This window comes from Schistocerca americana, chromosome 2, assembly GCF_021461395.2.
Source record: "Schistocerca americana isolate TAMUIC-IGC-003095 chromosome 2, iqSchAmer2.1, whole genome shotgun sequence".
Lineage (NCBI taxonomy): Eukaryota > Metazoa > Arthropoda > Insecta > Orthoptera > Acrididae > Schistocerca > Schistocerca americana.
Genome location: NC_060120.1, coordinates 830420635 through 830441010, shown reverse-complemented (window position 1 = coordinate 830441010; position 20376 = coordinate 830420635).

Here is a 20376-nt window from a genome sequence, read left to right as displayed (position 1 = left end):
CATGGATGTGTCCTTAGGTTACTTAGGTTTAGGTAGTTCTAAGTCCAGGGGACTGGTGACCTCAGAAGTTAAGTCCCATAGCGCTTAGAGCCATTTCAACCATTTTGAACGAAAAGCAACTAAACAAGTCTTTTTAGCCTCTGAGGATGCCTCTAGTATTAGGAGACGAAACATTATGCACAGATGGACGATTGGGTTTAACATCGACGTCATTAGAGGCGGAGCACAAGCTCAAACTGCCAGGGATGGTTCAAATGGTTCAAATGACTCTATGCACTATGAGACTTAACATCGGATGTCATGAGTCCCCTGGACTTAAACCTAACTAACCTAAGGACATGACACACATCCATGCCCGAGGCAGGATGCGAACCTGCGACCGTAGCAGCAGCGCGGTTCAAGACCGAAGCGCCTAGAACCGCACGGCCACAGGGCCGGCTGTCAGGGATGGGGAAGGAAATTGGCCGTGCCCTTTCAAAGGAACCATCCCGACAATTGCCTGGAGCGATTAAGCGAAATCGCGGTAAACATAAATCTGGCCAGACGCAGGTTTAAACCTTCGTCGTCGCGAATGCGAGGCCAGTGTGCTAACCACTGCGCCACCTCGCTCGGTTTTTGGGAACAGGAAGACCTCGACCTAACACCCATTCGACAACTTTCACCAAGGGAACGTAAAACTGGAAGTAAGTTTCAGAGACAGAATTCTTCGTCATAATTGGAACCCAAAATATCTTGGTGTCATCCTGGATCGTACACTATGCTTCAAACAGCACCTTCTTAACTTAGCTCAAAAGTTGAGGACTCGAAACAACATCCTCCATAAGCTATGCGGAACTACCTGGGGATCTTCAGCAACTACCCTGCAATCTTCAGCTCTGGGCTTGGTGTACTCAAGTGCTGAGTATTGTGCACCTGTTTGGACGAACAGTCATCATACAAGGCTTGTTGATACCCAGCTGAATACAACAATGCGCATAATATCTGGCGCAATCAGATCTACTCCAGTTTATTGGCTTCCACTGTTAAGCCGTATAATGCCTCCTGATCTACGCAGATGTACTGCTCTTATGAGAGAATTCCACAAGATCTCCAGGAATTCTAACCTACCCGTGCACAGCGACCTGCCGCTTTTAAATCGTAAGAGACTGAAATCACGACATCCAACTCTGTGCGATGCTGCTGACATGGTTGCTAAGGATTTCAAACCTCTTGAAGAATGGAAAGGGCGGTGGGAAGCAGTGACAGATGTGCACCTGCATAACATCTTCTCAGGTGTTAAACTTCCAAGTGGATTCGACTTACCACGCAAGACCTGGACTACTCTCAACAGAATCCGTACCGGCCATGGCCGATGCAGGGATGCTCTCTTTAAGTGGAAGAAGCTGCCTGATCCAGCTTGTGACTGCGGGGCTCCATACCAGACTGTTCACCACATTGTCAGTGAATGCAGGATTCGAGCTCATCACGGCGCCAAAGAGGACTTCCTGCTAGCAACTCCAGATGCAGTGCGCTGGATTGAAGGACTGGATATTCAGTTGTAAAGACAAACTTAAGTTTCTTGTGTGTTAATATGTACATATGTATATGTAATTTAATTTCATGATATGTCTGTATTAGCCATACGCTAAATAATAAAAACCAAGGGTTTGTGACCTGACACGCCTCACTATTAAACTGTGGCAAATTCATGTTGAAATAAAGCAGTCGCAAATATTTAATGGGTAGCAGCTGACTGCTCTCCCTGCAGTGAGCTGGTAGTACTGCTACAGAGCCGCGCACTGCAGCCACGTGACACTGAGGTCGTGCAGGACGGAGTGTGCGTATCCGGTGGCGTATAATTAACGAGACAAGCTGGACTAATGGAGGAAATCGCGACGGAAGGCGCTCCGCTGGGCCGCGGTAACGACCGGTATTGAAGCAAGGCGCAGGGCTAACGCTCCGAACCGCTCGCCCCTTATCCTCGGCCTCATCCCGGCGCAGCACGGCAGAGCCCGCAGCTTTCACCGACAGCGGCCGCTTTATCGCGAGGACTCGTCTCTTTTCATGCACCAACACGGCACATGCCGGGGGCATCTCCACCCTGGCCCCGGTGACGCAACGCTTCTTCACAATCTTTCCCGGTTAGACTCGAAGACAGGAGAAGGAGTGGTGGTTGGTCGGAAACAGGGGAATAACCCCTGTCAGTGAAAGCGAGGAAGAATTACAGTATTTCTCGAATGTAACGAAGAGTCTTATGATCACAGAATATGGATTCACAGCAAAACCAAAGAAATACTCTCTGAGACAAAGATAATTGCGTACCCCTGTTTATTTGTCCATAGGAATCTGCTGACGGCAGGATACGAAATTATATGTTCAAATGTTTGTGAAATCTTATGGGACTTAACTGCTAAGGTTATCAGTCCCTAAGCTTACACACTACGAAACCTAAATTATCCTAAGGACAAACACACACACCCATGTGCGAGGGAGGACTCGAACCTCCGCCAGGACCAGCCGCACAGTCCATGACTGCAGCGCCTCAGACCGCTCGGATAATCCCGCGTGGCCATATTATAATGAAATACACTACTGGCCATTAAAATTGCCACATGAAGAGGAAATGCAGATGATAAACGGGTATTCATTGGACAGATATACTATACTAGAACTGACATGTGATTACATTTTCACGCAATTTGGGTGCATAGGTCCTGAGAAATCAGTACGCAGAACAACCACCTCTGGCCTGGGCATTGAGTCAAACAGAGCTTGGATGGCGTGTACAGGTATAGCTGCCCATGCAGCTTCAGCACGATACGACAGTTCATCATGGGTAGTGACTGGCGTATTGTGACGAGCCAGTTGGTCGGCCACCATTGACCAGACGTTTTCAAATGGTTAGAGATCTGGAGAATGTGCTGGCCAGGGCAGCAGTCTAATATTTTCGGTATCCAGAAAGGCCCGTATAGGACCTGCAACATGAGGTCGTGCATTATCCAGCTGAAATGTAGGGTTTCGCAGGGATCGAATGAAGGGTAGAGCCACGGATCGTACCACATCTGAAACGTAACGTCCACTGTTCAAAGTGCCGTCAATGTGAACAAGAGGTGAGCGAGACGTGTAACAATTGGCACCCATACCATCACGCCGGGTGATACGCCAGTATGGCGATGACGAATACACGCTTCCAATGTGCGTTCACCGCAATGTCGCCAAAAACGGATGCGACAATCACGATGCTGTAAACAGAACCTGGATTCATCCGAATAAATGACGTTTTGCCATTCGTGCACCCAGGTGCAGCATGGTCCATGGCAAAACTCCTCGTCTTGACCATGTAATAATCGCTGCTTGTGGTCAGTTCATAGTGTTTTGGTTGAGATGACAGGACATGAAAATTACATCAGTTCACATTTCAGAGATTCAGTGTAAATGCAAGCAGTTAAGTCCGTATGCGTGATACTTCTGCGTTCAGTAAAATACGTCGTGAACATGTTACGGTACCTTTCTGTCAATCCACTTTATCACTTACATTATGTCGTACTGTCACGTTATTCTCTGGTGTGTTAACAATACGAACAGTAAACGTGGTATCATTGCAAAGGCAATTTTGTAGCCAAAAATCAGGCTCTGTAAGAAAAGTTCGTAACAAGACATTTAACACAATATGTAATAACTCTCTTATTCAGCTCACGTTACCTTTGAAAACATGTATACATTGTGTGCTACGTCTGCTATGTGAATTCAGCTGTTGATTGAAAGTTGTGTTTCAGGGAGGAACTAAGAAGGGTCTTTGCTTTTGTCAGAAAATGGCGTAATTTTAACCCATTCCTAAGTGCCTCATGGTACTATTCGTAGCTCCAGTCTACATCGGGTTATCTCTCCTGAAGTAAAAGTGGAAGGTCTAGGTTCGAATTCCATATCCGCACACTGTTTTAATTTTTACAAGTCGCATATTGCGGAATACTGAAGCAAACAGTTGACATTTATTTCCATAAACAAGCTAGTGAATACTAAGCATCACGGAACACATCATATTGTTTATTACTTACCAACTGTATGACCTCTCAATCAGAATGTAATGTACAGGATCTCACCTGAAACAAAAAAATGTTTTTGTGTGGTTAATTTGTCGCAAGAATTTCTAAAGAACATTTATATTGAAATTTATAGTAGGCTACTTTTTTATTAGTGTGTTTCAACTCAATTGGTTAACTTTTATCATGGTCTGAACAAAGCGAACTTGAAACGCAAAGTATTTTATACATTAGTGTGTAAAAATACTCATTAAATTTTATGTACTCAGAACCTATCCAATCTGTCGTGCGACATACCTTCTACGATGGCTAAGAAGTGAACCTATACGTGACATCCTACTAAATTCTTATTTTAATGCAAATCATAGAAAATACACAAAGCTCCCGCACAGATTTTAAATGGTTATACTCTCGTTGATGCGTAAATACTTAATTAAAAAAGAAAGGCATCATCAGAGATAAAATATTATGGTTATACTTTATGAATATACGCTATCCGAGTCTTTCAGCAACGCAACCATTTGGGTGGTTTTACAGCTGCGTTCTTTACGCCCTTTCCACAGCGGTAATCCTGTGGAGTTGTCCACCATCTTTCGCAGTGTATTTAAAATTTATTTCTGTAGCATCGTGCCGTTCCTGAAGCCATTCATCGTACGTAAATTAGGGAGAAAAGTCGAATGAGCAACCTGTAAGTGAATAGTGTAATCTATGTTCTCGATAAATAGATCTTCCTTTCGTAGTGTGTACACGAACGAGCGTTTTCCTAAGCGGGAGGAGGAGACGTCAAAATAACCAATCTAATGCTAGTCAAGATGAACAGATGTGTATTATATTTTCAGCACTCTACATTGCACGAAGAGATGCTCTGCTTGCTAAAACCCAGGAGACGTATATAATAATTTCGTTGTGATAGTAATTTTGTCCATTATTTGTGACACTGCACTTAAATATTAACGTAATTTCAGGTATCTACGGTCACATCAAATGTCCTGGATTATTAACTACGCTGGCTGAAGACCTGCAATAGTCCTGCAATAAGTTTCAAAGAAACAGTAGCGTACCATATCCTATGGGTATTTACTTTTGCTGAGCGCCCTGTGTTGGCCGAGGACAACACATGTCGTGCCATTGTCTGCGGACTGCAGATAGACCAGCATTCCACATCATTCAGTGTATCGTAACTGCGTGAAAATGCACGATTGGGGACCAAGCCTGTGTCAGATGATTCCAAAACTTCGGATTCTTCCTAAGAAGCACACGTAAGTGATTAAAAATGAAAGAGATCTTTGGAGATTTAAAGTGAGACATCAGTGCGTTAAAATTATGTTGTCCTCTGCGAGCGTAATACATGTCATGTCCAGTGTCCATGAAACATTAACGAATATAATCATTATCTTACTATCACTTGTTTCCGATTTTCTTCTTTTCTTCTAATTATTGGCACGGATTTCATTGTTTAGTGTAAGTAATTCCTTCTGAAACATCATCAAAATGACTTATCTTACATAAATGTCGGCGCCTTCATGTGTTTTTCCTATTACCCAAAACTACGAAAAATGGCTTTAGTTTTGAATCAAACATATTTCTCACTATGATCAGAGAAGGAGACGAGGTATAGCATACAACACAGAGATAAGCTTTCAGTTCAAGCTATTATTTAAATGTAAATGTGGCAGTTCCCTATGAATGTACCGTAAAGAATTGGCTATTGCTCCCCTATATACACATTTCCATTATGAAGTGTGTGTATAGTTTTAAGTGCTGCTGTTATTGTAGATGATTGTGATGACTCTAATACCATGTTTGTGTTTTTGACTAGGAGAGTGGAGGAGAAAAGTAAAACACGGAGCCGTCGCACAAGTTTCTCACGTCCAGTGGTACCGACCCAAAAATCTCTGTTCAAATGACGGGTCACCATCGACAGCGTCAGATGCCGTCACTCCACGAGACACTACGGAGAAGTCTGGGATATATCCCAGTCGTTTACCATTCAGCATTGATCAGGAGATTTACACCGTCAACTGCACATATATACGTTAAGATCTCGATAGTATTTTAAAGAGGTGCAAAGATTGGCATCTTGCTTAACCCTATTAGTACCACTGGAGTCCATATGACCCCACACGCACGTTGGAAATATGTATCTCCCTTGCTTTCAAAACTTCTATTTCCAAAATATATGGATTTCTCCCTCTTCGTCAGTTGTATCCAACGATGTTTAGTTCGTTTTTATATTTACAACACATTAAAAAATTTTCACGGTATTTGCACTGAGTACTACTAGCGTCAACATGACCCCCCAACTTAAATTGTTTGTTTTTTTCTTGAGTGTCACATTTACGAAAACACGATGATGAATGTTGTGTTGAACAGCTGTTACGCGAAACAACTGAAACAATGTAACTTTTATTTTCTGATTACTTTTGGACCCATTGTTTTGGTTTCTTGCATCAACTGTTGTTAACTTTTTCTACTGCCACTACGGTCAACAAGATCCCGTAACTACATTATAAAATCATATTTCCCTTGTATTCAAAGCTATTTTTTTTTTCAAAATATTTGATTTTCGCTCTCTGGGTCGATTGTATTCGATGATTCCTTGTTCAGTTTTATGTGTACAACACATTAAAATTAATTCACTGGGTTCAGTGGATTCAATATGACCTCAGTCTATATTTCTTTCTGTTCCTTGGGTAGTATTTATGAAAACAGAACCATAACTGTTACGCTGTACATCTGTAATGTATTTTTTATGTTATGTCAATGAAATACTGCCAGTTATTTTGGTGTAAATAACTCCGTGTCTATATGATTCGAGTGGTAGCCTACTCAGTGAGACAAACTCTATCAATAACTAACTATATCAATAAGTAACTATATCAATAAGTTAAAACATGATTCACTAAACTCATATAAATACCTGGGTATAACAGTTTGTTGGCATGTGAAATGTAATTATCATACGCTCAATCGTAGGTAATGCAAATAGCAGACTTCTGTTCATTCACAGAATAATGGAAGCCACAGTGCCTCTTTAAAAGAAACTGCTTCTGTAAAAAAATGTGCATTTCGTCTACGAATTGTAATCAAAACCGTATGGGACACATAAAGAACAGCACTAACAGCGAATATTGGTTATAATTTTTGGACGAGACAATTTAATAAGTTCAGCTTTAATTTAGCCTTCTCCACTGGCTTTGTTGTTTTTCAGGGTAGTTATTGCTTTTTTAATTTCTTCAGCTGTAGGTGGTGGGTTTGCTTCTGTATTTGCATGGAGATCTGGAAATTCTAGCTTACAGTTTGGTTCTTCAAAGTTCAATAATTTTTCAAAGTACTTTATTATTATTCCACAATTCTGGCTGTTGCTTTGGTCTACTTTACCAGTTTCATCTCTGAAGCAAGTACTTGGAGCTTGGTAGCCCTTTCGATGACTTTTAAACATCTGATAGAAATTCCTGGAGCTATTTTTTACAAAAATGTTTTGTATGTCAAGAAGTTGTGATGTCTCCAAAGATCTTTTAGACGCTTTATTATTCTAGCTGTTTCTTTCCTTTGCACTCTAAATGCATCAAGGTGTTCAGGCTTCTCAGAACATGTCCATTTCTTTCTGTAACTGCTTCTTCACAGATTTCATTCCACCAGACTTTCTTCTTCATTATTGTTGTCCCAAATACATTTTTCGCTGCCCTGTTGATTTATTTCGATATTTCTTCCATTTCCCTGATTTAGTTCCTTTAATTTCTTCCTGAAAATTTTTTATTGCCTCTTTGGTGATGTTGAGCCTGTCTGTATTATATTTAATTAATTTTTGTTGTCTCTTTTGATTTTTATTGGGGAGACGTTTCAGCTTAATCTTAGTCAGGTAACGATCAGAATCAAATTCCCTGTTTCTTGCTACCTTTACGTTCGTGATCTCTTTAAAACTGCATTTAGAAATAGCCACGTGATCTAACTGGAACTCCTCTAGCGTTGGATTCGGAGAGATCCATGTTTTTGACTTTTTTGGTAACTTTTATTTTTTATAATTTTTATTTTTGTGTTCTGGTAATTAGTTTCAACGTTGAAGTCATCGTCGGAAAGAACTTTTGCAATTTTTCATGGGAAATACCGCACATCTAGAATTTTAAATTTAATTCATATTGAGTAATAAGTAATTACGGAACACATTTGAAATATTTTAGAAATTCTACCAGATGATAACATCACCGTTGAAACTAGTTACAGAACAACAAAAATAAAGACAATTTGTAGCCTTGGTGGTTACTTACAACGAAATAAGTAATATCTGTACTATCAGTGAATAAATAAACACCATTCGTAGGGAACTATTTGTCACCTCAAGGGATGACTATAGTAGTCATAATTTTTCTTTTCTTTCCATTTTTCGTGTCTTTTCAGTGATACTTTGGCCGCAATAATGGAAATATCTACTGCTAAAACACGTACGTCTGTCAGGGAAACCTTATACACGCATTTTTTAAAGGAATTCTGTCATTTGATTGTAAATTACTATTATTGGATTTTATACAACGATTATTTCGGCTTCATAGCTATTTTCAAGTGAAAGTTGAAGTGTCACAGTAAGTCCGACATAGATAAATGCCATTTCTTCGTCTAAATATCGTGTTTCCGGTCTTATAAACACGCAGGAAGGTGTTGAACGAGTCTGTCCTGCGGCGCACGTTCAGAGCCCAGAGCTGAAAGGTCAAGTACTCGTTCGTTATAACTCACCAAGAGCTGCCGGTTCTCGATTTATGCTTTTTCTATAGGCTCAGTGACCTCGAGTAATGAAGTCGTAACATTTCTGTACTTAACATTCTGAATGCTGACAGTGGATGGAATATTACGATAACATTAGCACTACCTCGAAAATTGTCGGAGCACGATACGGTATATCGTCCAGGTTCAGCAGACACCTGGTGCAAAAATTTCAGCTGTTGCCGCAGTTCGCCTGCACTGTCTTTATACTGTGCCCTGAACTATTTTTAACACCAGCATTAAACATTGTGCCTAATATTTTATAGCTGATGTTAACGTTATTATATCTCCAATTTTCGGTAAAAGAAAGCAAACCTCTCTTTCCCCCCTCCTGCCACTTATCCCATCTAACATATTCGTAGAGACATTTTGTTCCCCGGCTTGTCATGTACCGAGTTCAGTTATCAGATTTTTCATTCATATGCCTGCCGCCGGAAACTCGTGCATCCCCACACCCCTTCTTACCTTTGTTTTTCGCCCCTTCTCCTCTCCCTTTTTTTTCGTGTAGTCCAATAATTGTCACCCTGTGTCAGTGGAACGATTAAGAGAATTTCAAAGCTAAAACACGGAAAGAAACAAGACTGAAATTTTATAAGTCGCATTGCCAAACCTATTATATAGAAGTAAATCGTCGGTATTAAAACATAAGGAGTTCAAGCAATGTAAATGAACAGATAAAATTCGAAATATAGATATTCGGAAAGAGCTGAAAAACTGGACTGCGAAAGAAAAACCGGATGAAAGTAAAAAGGATGATCTGAATATCTGCAAAGTATGGATCGAAAGATTACCACGTCAGAAAACGAATTTTAAACTAAAAGGGAAAAATCTCGGCAGACAAAGACAAAGAAGACTTGCCACAATTGGCCTAAAACGCAAAATGTAGAAGAAGAAGATTTTTTTCTCGTCTTAAGCTTGGTGCAGTTTAAGAGTATTCGTCAACGAATCAAAAAGCTGAAAAATCTGTGTAACCAATGACATCATATCACTATGACAAAATGCAAGTCCTTCATCGGGATCTACACAAAGCACATCTTAATCTTACAAATAACGCTGCAGTTTCCTCCCGACTTCTTATCGAGCTAGAAAGGAACATATATACAACGACATAAAAAATTTGAAAACCTACATCAAGATGATTTCGCTTTTAAAAGACCAACAAATGCGTAATAAAACTAAAAATTGCATTCGGTGTAACTTTTCAGTTCTATCCAAGACTTTCAAATCGTACTGACACTCTCTTACATGCTAAACAAATAAAACTGTTTGAGAAATGTGTGAAGCACACTGTCAGTACACAAATTAATGAAAAAAGATTGGAAACATCAGAGCTCAATCAGAATGGTCGTAATAACGGACAGTCACCTGTGCTTCCCGCCAGTTCTCTACGCTGGCCCGCAGCTCGTTGTCTCAGCAAAAAAGCCGGTCTCGTAGCCAGCGGTTCATGTGAGGAAAGAGATGAAAAACAGAGGGCGCCAACTCTGGCCTGTATGATGGGTGATCAAACACGTCTCATCGAAAACACTGCGGGAACGTCGTTGTTGCAGCTGCAATATGCTGCCGAGTATTGTCAGGAAGAAAGACAATGCCTAATAACAATATTCCTCTGTTCTGAACTGTCCTTCGCAGACGATTGATTCGAATGGCTTGATCCACTCAAAGAACAAGATTAGCGACTGAAACTCGTCGACCGCTTGCATCTATATCTACATACATATTCCGCTAGCCACCAAGCGGTGTTTGGCGGAGGGAACAATACGCGCCAAAGTCATATTCCCCCCGTCTGTTCCACTCGCGGACCGCGAGAGGGAAAAACGACTGTGAACGCCTCAGTACGAGCTCTAATTTCTTTTATCTTTGAATGATGATCATTGTGTAATTTTAAAGTTGATGGTAATAATATATGCTTTACATCCTCGGCGAAGATCAGATTTCGGAATTTAGTGAGCAGCCCCTTCCGCTTAGAGCGCCGTCGGCCTACAAGTGTGTTCTACTTCAAACTTTGTATGAGATTTGTAACGCTCTCGCGATGGCTAAATGTACCAGTCACGAATCTTGCCGCTCTTCTTTGGACCTTCTCAATCTCTTGAATCAGACCCAAATGGTAGGGGTCCCATACAGACGAACAATACTCTAAGACTGGACAAACTAACGTATTTCCTTTGTTGAAGGACTGCATCGTTCAGGATTCTACCAATAAACCGCAATCTAGTGTTCACCTTGCCCGTTAGTTGTGTAATCTGATCATTCCACTTGAGATCATTTCGAATAGTCACACCCAGCTACTTGATTGATGTTATCGCCTCCAAAGACTGGGCATTTATTTTGTACTCGTACATTAATGGGGATTTTCACCTTGTTATACGCAGTAGGTTACACTTCCTAATATTGAGACATAACTGCCAGTCATTACACCACGCATTTATTTTCTGCAAATCTTCATTGATTTGTTCACAACTTTCGTGTGATACTATTTTCCTGTAGAATACAGCGTCATCGACAGTCTAATGCCGCTGTCAATACCATCAACCATATCGTTTACGTAAATCGTAAAAAGCAGCGGATCTATTGCACTTCCCTGGGGCACACCCGAAGTTACACTTGTTTCTGCTGAAGTCACCCCGTTCAGGACGACATACTGCTCCATGTCTGTTAGAAAACTATTTATCCAACTGTATATGCCATCGGATAGACCGTAAGCGCGCACTCTTTCGAGCAAGCGACAGTGCGAAACTGAGTCAAAAGCCTTTCGAAAGTCGAGGAATATGGCATCAATCTGGGAGCTGGTATCTAGAGCCTGTTGTATATCATGCACAAAGAGGGCCAGCTGTCTCTCGCATGACCGCTGTTTGCTAAAACCGTGCTGGTTTCTGCAGATGACCTTCTCAGAGTCTAGAAAGGTCATGTCTGAACACAAAATATGTTCCATGATTCTACAACAGATCCATATCAGTGAAGTAGGCCGGTAATTATGTGCATCCGATTTTCTACCCTTTTTATAGATTGCTATGACCTGGGTCTTCTTCCAGTACCGTGGAACTTTCCGCTGCCCAATGATCTCTGATAGATAAGAATGGTGCTATACAAAATCTTACGCGGATACCGTCTGGGCCAGATGCCTTCCTGGCGTCTAAGCATCTTAACTGTTATACAATCCCAGATACACTAAACACTGTGTCAGCCATCCTTGAGTTTGTTCGATAATTCAAAGGGCGAATGGTGCTGCAGTCCTCTACCGTAAACGAGTTTTTGAAAGCTAGGTTTAGAATTTCGGTCTTCTGTTTATGATCATCAGTTACATTGTCTGTATTGTCAGCAAGAGAAGGTATTGAGTTTCTGGTATTTGTAGCGTTCATAGATTTTAGGTTCGACCAAAATTTTTTTGGGGGTTATTTTTAGAATCTGCAGATAAAAATATTGCTTTCAAATTCGTTAAAAGAATCTCCCATTGACCTTTTGACAGCTGCTTTCATTTCGCATAATTTCTGTTTGTAAGCGGTGCAGTGACTACGTTTAAAACAACTGTGCAAAATGCTCTGCTTTCTCAGCAACTTCCTAATATGTTTGTTGTACCAAGGTGGATCCTTTCAAAATGGTTCAAATGGCTCTGAGCACTATGGGACTCAACTGCTAAGGTCATTAGTCCCCTAGAACTTAGAACTAGTTAAACCTAACTAACCTAACGACATCACAAACATCCATGCCCGATGCAGGATTCGAACCTGCGACCGTAGCGGTCTTGCGGTTCCAGACTGCAGCGGGTGGATCCTTTCCCTCCCCTATATTTTTGGTAGGCACATACTTCTCTAGCACATGCTGGACGATACCTTTAAATTCCGACCAAAGATGCTCAATACCTTTGTGTTCCGCAGTGAATGCTTGGAGCTAAGAAGATATTCATTAACGACTCTTTCATTTGTTCAAATGGCTCTGAGCACTATGGGACTCAACTGCTGAGGTCATTAGTCCCCTAGAACTTAGAACTAGTTAAACCTAACTAACCTAAGGACATCACAAACATCCATGCCCGAGCCAGGATTCGAACCTGCGACCGTAGCGGTCTTGCGGTTCCAGACTGCAGCGCCTTTAACCGCACGGCCACTTCGGCCGGCTCTTTCATTTGTCCTGTACGTCCTGTTCCGTAGCTCCTGCACCATTGCTGTCACCCGTGACAGGTACGACATGTGAGCTGCATGGAAACAGGCGGAACCCATCGGCATGAGAAACTCGAATGACATCGCGTACTTTATACTGGTGAGAGACTCACTGTGAGCTCAGAACTGAAAAGTGCGACGTGACGCGATCGACGGGCATAGTAGAGACGTTACGCAGCACATCTGCGCTACACTTCATCGTAGTTTCACTGTGATTTCAATTTTGTGAACGATCGGAGCGTCGGACAAAAGCCCTCTTAGGTTGAAGAAGAAACTTGCACTGGACACGTTAGCGTGGAGAGCTGCGTCGGGCCAGTCTCCGAACTGAAGAGGACAATAACGACAACAGTATACGTTTCATAGATTTAGGAGGTGAAACCTCAGAAACGCGGACTGTTGGACTGTTCAGCAAAACTGCGTGCAGAAAGATCCGCTGCGGTACTACAGAGGAACGCGGGCGCTGTCTGGCGGCCAACTGCCCTCTGCGAAGCCCCGTAAACTCTTCTTCCGGTGCCTTATCTCTTAAACGACGAGGCGAGGTCGTCGGTCGTATTACACGGCGCTCGTAAAAGAGCAGGGCACGCCGAGGTAAATGGGCCGGCCGCGATGGCCGCCCGCTCGGGCAGGGGGCGCGCCACACGCCACACACCGCACGCGCCACTGGCCGCCTGAGAGAGCCTCCACTCGCAGGCCGCACGCCACCGTCTCCGCCGAGGGGCGCTTCGCGGCTGACACTGGACAGAGGCTACACTACGCTTCCTAGTCTCTGAGGTTCGGGGAATGGGAGTTGCACTGTCCTTACGTTCGTATCGTCATAACTGAGAATGCACTACTGAGGTGGCCGTACGGGCACGTCCCGAAAAGTGCGTATGGGTAGTTGTCATTTCTACTCAAATGATTCGTGTGAAAAGCTTTCCGTCAAGATTAAGGCCCCACGACTGGAATTAGCAGACTTTGAATGTGTAATGATAGTTGGAGCTAGACCCATAGACCATTCTATTTCGGAAATCGTTAGGGTATTACACTGGGTGATCAAAAAGTCAGTATAAATTTGAAAACTTAATAAACCACGGAATAATGTAGATAGAGAGGTAAAAATTGACACACATGCTTGGAATGACATGGGGTTTTATTAGAACCACCCCATATTGCTAGACGCGTGAAAGATCTCTTACGCGCATCGTTTGGTGATGATCGTGTGTCAGCCGCCACTTTCGTCATGCTTGGCCTCCCAGGTTCCCAGACCTCAGTCCGTGCCATTATTGGCTTTGTGGTTACCTGAAGTCGTAAGTGTATCGTGATCGACCGACATCTCTAGGGATGCTGAAAGACAACATCCTACGTCAATGCCTCACAATAACTCCGGACATGCTTTACAGTGCTGTTCACAACATTATTCCTCGACTACAGCTATCGTTGAGGAATGATGGTACACATATTGAGCGTTTCCTATAAAGAACATCATCTTTGGTTTGTCTTACTTTGTTATGCTAATTATTGCTATTATGGTCAGATGAAGCGCCATCTGTCGGACATTTTAGATCCTTTACATTTTTTTTGTTCTAATAAAGTCCCATGTCATTCCAAGCAAGTGTGTCAATTTGTACCTCTCTATCTACATTATTCCGTGATTTATTCAGTTTTCAAATTTATACTGACTTTTTGATCACCTGGTATATTGAGACCCATACTGTCAAGAGTGTACCGAGAGTACCAACGAAAATTACGCGGTTGAAATGTGTCAGTTACCATCAAACGTCCAGAATAGTACTATCCTTAGGTTTCGCGATAATGCAGTGCTCTGTCTCAGTTATCGTCGCTCACTGTAGAAAAGAAAATGGTTCAAATGGCTCTAAGCACTATGGGACCTAACATATGAGGTCATCAGTCCCCTAGACTTAGAACTACTTAAACCTAACGAACCTAAGGACATCACACACATCCATGCCCGAGGCAGGATTCGAACATGTGACCGTAGCAGCGGCGCGGTTTCGGACTGAAACGCCTAGAACCGCTCGGCCACCGCGGCCGGCGCTCGCTATAGAGGTAGTGTAAATGTGACAGTTAAAACTTCAACGGTCGCAGGTATTTTACACTTCAAGAACGCTTGCGCAGACACGAACATAAATGTCTTCTGCGCATTTCGTGAGACTTTCGTATTAAACCCGACTTCGTCAATATCATCAAACAATACATTCATTGAACTACATCCAAAATCACATTTAATGAAACGCTCACTAAACCAACTTCGATATTAATCGATCGCTCAGAAAAGGTTTCCCTCTTTCGGTGACTTTATACGCTCTGCCCACTGAGCACAGTTTGGATCCAGAAGGGCTGCAAGTCTAGAATGCCATTTATGCATTCACTCACAAATAATAAAAGCCTTAAACGATAATATACTGGAGAGCCAAAGAAGCTGGTACACCTGCCTAATAGCGTGAAGGGCCCCCGCGAGCACGCAAAAGCCTCACAACACTACGTGGCATGGACTCGATTAATGTCTGAAGTAGTGTTGCAGGAAACTGACAACATGAATCCTGCAGGGCTGTCCATAAATCCTTAAGAGTACGAGAGGGTGGAGATCTCTTCTGAACAGCACGTTACAAGCCATCCCGAATATGCTCAATAACGTTCTTGTCTGGGGAGATTGGTGGCCAGTGGAAGTTTTTAAACTCAGAAGAATGTTCCAGGAGCCACTCTAAAGCAATTCTGGACGTGTGGGATGTCACATGGTCCTTCTGGAATTACCCACGTCCCTAGGAATGTACGATGGAAATGAATGGATGCAAGTGATCAGACAGTGATCAGAAATGGTTCAAATGGCTCTATTCACTATGGGACTTAACATCTGACGTCATCAATCCCCTAGACTTAGAACTACTTAAACCTAACTAACCTAAGGATATCACACACATCCATGCCCGAGGCAGGATTCGAACCTGCGACCGTAGCAGCAACGCGGTTCTGGACTGAAGCGCCTAGAACCAGCCACAGCGCACGGCTGACAGTGATCAGACAGAATGCTTACGTAGTGGTTGTCACCTGTCAGATTCGAATCTAGACGTACCGAGGGTCGCATATCACTTCAACTGCACACGACTCACACCATTACAGAGCCTCCACCAGCTTGAACAGTCCCCTGCTGACATGCAGAGTCCACCGATTCATGAGGTTGACTCCGTTCTTGCAGGATCTTATTCCGGCGGCTGCGATGTCAGACATTTGATGTTTTACGGTCGTAAGGGAAAATTTCACTCCGTCGCTACCTCGGAGGTGCTGTGTCCCATCGACTACGTTAAGACTCACTTAAATCTCGATAACCTACCATTTTAGCTTGAGTAACCGATCTAACAACTGTGCCAGACACTTGTCTTGTATATCTATTGCCGAGCGCAGCGCCATATTCTGCCCGTATTTAAATTCGCATACCTATACCAGTTTCTTTGGCGCTTCACTGTATTTTTTGTGATCTTTCTAATGTATTTGACTGTGTAGATGATGTTTGTACCTAAGAAAAACTCAAGTTTAATTGGATTGATGGCTTTACAGGCAACAGATTTGAATTATACTTACAAAACAGAATGTAAAATGTTGTACTGGATAATTCAGGCAATGTGGGAAAGGTAGAAAAATTTTGTGAGCGGGAAAAAAAAAAATTAATGCGAGCCCCTCGGGGTTCAATTTTGGGGCCACTTACATTCCTTACTACGAGTATGACCTTCCATTTAGCATTCAATAAGCAAAATTGGTACCTTTTGCACATGATACTAGTATTATAATAAAACACATTAAACGGAAAGCAAAAGAAGTGTTGGTATTTGATATTTTCCTATGATTTATTAAGTGGTTCTCTGAAAAATGACTCCCTACATTTTGGAAAAAACACACTACTTTCAGTTCTGTACGACAAATGATGTAGCATATGAGAAGGAGTAAGTAAGTATGATGCAATGCTCCAAATTTTCGGGTGTGCATGTTGATGAAAAGTAGAATTGCAGGTGCCATATTACTGAGATTCTCACAAAATTAAGTTCAGTGCTAATCTTGGAAAAAAAAACTATCAAGCTCCGGCATAATTTGCATATTTCCCCTCAATTCGTCCGTGGTGTGGTGTATGTTCCCAGCAGATATACTCCTGGTTGACGACGTGCGTCAACACGACTTCGGATCTGCTGTAAGAAGAAAGGTGATCCACGGTCCAATCTCTATTATCCTGTTCCCAGTGCAACCGTAACTGATGTCGTGGTTGTTTCAACATGGGAAGACGTAGGAGTCTTCCACTGCGAAAGTCTAAGTTCAACATTGTATAACCGAATAGTGTGCTCCGAAAACCTTGTGCCTGCACCAGAACTGTACTTGGTCCTCCTCCTATCCAACCATACATAGTGCTCAAGTCTCCAAAAACATCCTGTGATTAGGCGAGGATGTCATCCATCTTGTCAGTTATTAATGATTTCACCATCCTTCAACCATTTTCGATAGATGCTAAAGCGAGCAATCGACTAGCATGCTAAAGCGAGCAATCGACTAGCTTCACCGTTTCGTACCCAGGCACCGGGCAATAATACTCTCACCTTTGTCAAAGTCGCTTATGTCACTGAATTTCCCTATTCGCGGTCCATACCGTTGCTAGACATCCGTGTGATACTCAGTTTCTACAAGAATGAGGTAGCAGTGATTAGGAACTGTCACCTTGGAACAAGAAGCAAATATTAGAAAAAGGGTAAGACAAGGATGTGCTCTCTCTCCTCTTATATTCAATGCTTACGTCCAGGAAGCTATAGACCAAGTTCGAGAAACTACTGAGGTGGGGATCAAAATTAATGGGCCGAAGATAGACATGCTACGTTATGCAGATGATATTACTGTAGTCACGGAGACAAAAGAAGATCTAGAGGAAGTCCTCAGAACAATGAAAAAAATTCTATGCAATCACTAAGGAATGAGAATAAACAGGAAAAAGACTAAAGTGATGGTATGCAGTACAGGAGCAGAATATGAACCTCAGAGAATGATGAGAATTGGAAGATAGGAGCTGGAAGTGATAGAGGAATTTACTTACCTGGGAAGCAAAATCACAAGGGATGGTAGAAGCTGGAATGAAATTGCGAGCAAAATACAAAAGGCCAAAATTGCTTTTAATCGGAGAAGGAACTTACTCACTAGCAACAACATCGGTCTGAAAATAAGGAAAAACCATGAAAGGTGTGGCCCTATACGAATGTGAAACTTGGACAATTGGAGGAAAAGAGAGAAGACGGCTAGAGGCCCTGGAGATGTGGTGCTATAGAAGGAGCTATTGAGGGAAGGAATCGGCGGGGGCGACCAAGGATATTGTACATGCATGAATGACGTTGGATGTAACACATACATGGAAATGTAGAGGAACGCAGACAGAAGAGAGGAATGGCGCTCTGTTGCTAACGAACCTCAGGGTTGAACACTAAAAGAAGAAAGAAGATGACCGTTGCTAGAATGATTGCCAATTTGTCTCTGCTTTGCGTGTATGCTTTCCTTACCGCGTCACGTGCCAACAACTCCACCAGTGGCATTCAGTCTCGGGGTGCGCAATGGTCCAATTGGTTTGATTTATGAGTGTACGGTGGAGAAAGTATTACCTGACCAAGACATTATTGCACTTGGCCTCCTGTGGCAGCCGTCGGAAATAAATGGCGGCATTACAGATAATAAGCACGGTAGTGACTAAGGAAAACGCATCTCACTGTGAATAATTTCAAGACAGATGTGCGTATAATACTGTTTCAGCCTGTACAAACTCACAATAAACTCACCCAAACGCCCTCAATCCCAGGTGCGGTAATAATAATATTGTGGTCGACAAATGACATGTTTCTTGAGTGTTATTATGGCGTGGACCCTCGGTGTCAGAACAGTAAGGCACTGCACAACGCACAGCGCCTCCCTTGTAGCGACTCATGTTTTTCAGCTCTGCTGGAAGCCTGTTGAAACTGAAGGCTGTACATCAGTGCACACCTTTCTGTAGAATGCCTAACGAAGTGTTACCAAAACACATATCGTTTTTCCGTCTAGTGTTCACTGAATGAATATGGCAGTTTCTTCTGTATGGGTCACTATAAGGAACATCAAATACCATAATTGATTAGATATCAGGAGTGGCAGATTGGGAATCACGAGACCTGAACCACGACCTACACGACTCATGTGAACTGACACAGCAGGCAGCCTGACCGCCTTATTCCTGGACTAAGTATATCCTGAGTGAAATCAGAGAATTGCCAAAGAATTTACAAGAGAGGCGAAACAGGTCATGCCTGGGAGTTAGGCAGCCCACATTGCCGATGTGTATGTCGTGAGCACTGATAATCCGGCGAATATCCCAATCCTAAAACCATACACCGAAGCGCCAAAGAAACTGGTATAGGCATGCGTATTGAAAAATAGAGACATGAAAACAATAAGAATAGGGCGCTGCGATCGGCAACACCTATATAAGACAAGAGGTGTCTGGCGCAATTGTTAGATCAGTTACGGCTGCGACAATAGCAGATTATGGTTCAAATGACTCTGAGCACTGTGGGACTTAACATCTGAGGTCTTCAGTCCCCTAGACTTAGAACTACTTAAACCTAACTAACCTAAGGACATCACGCACATCCATGCCCGAGGCAGGATTCGAACCTGCGACCGTAGCAGCTGCGCGGTTCCGGACTGAAGCGCCTAGAACCACTCGGCCACTGCGGCCGACAATAGCAGATTATCAAGATTTAAGTCAGTTTGAACGTGGTGTTATAGTCGGCGCACGAGCGATGGGAAACAGCATCTCTGAGGTAGCAATGAAGTGGAGAATTTACCGCACGACCGTTTCGCGAGTGTACCGTGAATATCAGGAAACCGGTAAAACATCAAATCTCCGACAGCGCTGCGGCCGGAAAAAGATCCTGAAAGAACGGGACCAACAACGACTGAAAAGAATCGTTCAATGTGACAGAAGTGCAACCCTTCCGAAAATTGCTGCAGATTTCAGTGCTGGGCCATCAACAGGTATCAGCGTGCGATCCATTCAACGAAACATCGTCGATGTGGACGTTCGGAGCCGAAGGCCCACTCGTGTACCCTTGATGACTACACGACATAAAGCTTTACACCTCGCCTGGGTCCGTCAACGCCAACATTGGACCGTTAATGACTGGAAATACGTTGCCTGGTCGGACGAGTCTCGTTTAAAATTGTATCGAGCGAATGGACGTGTATAGGTACGGAAACAACCTCATGAATCCATGGACCATGCATGTCATTAGGGGTCTGTTCAAGCTGGTGGAGGCTCTTTGATGGTGGGGGCCGTGAGCAGTTGGAGTGATATGAGAGCCCTGATATGTCTAGATATGACTCTGACAGGTGACACGTACGGAAGAATCCTGCCTGATCACCTGCACCCATTCAAGTCCATTGTGCATTCCGAC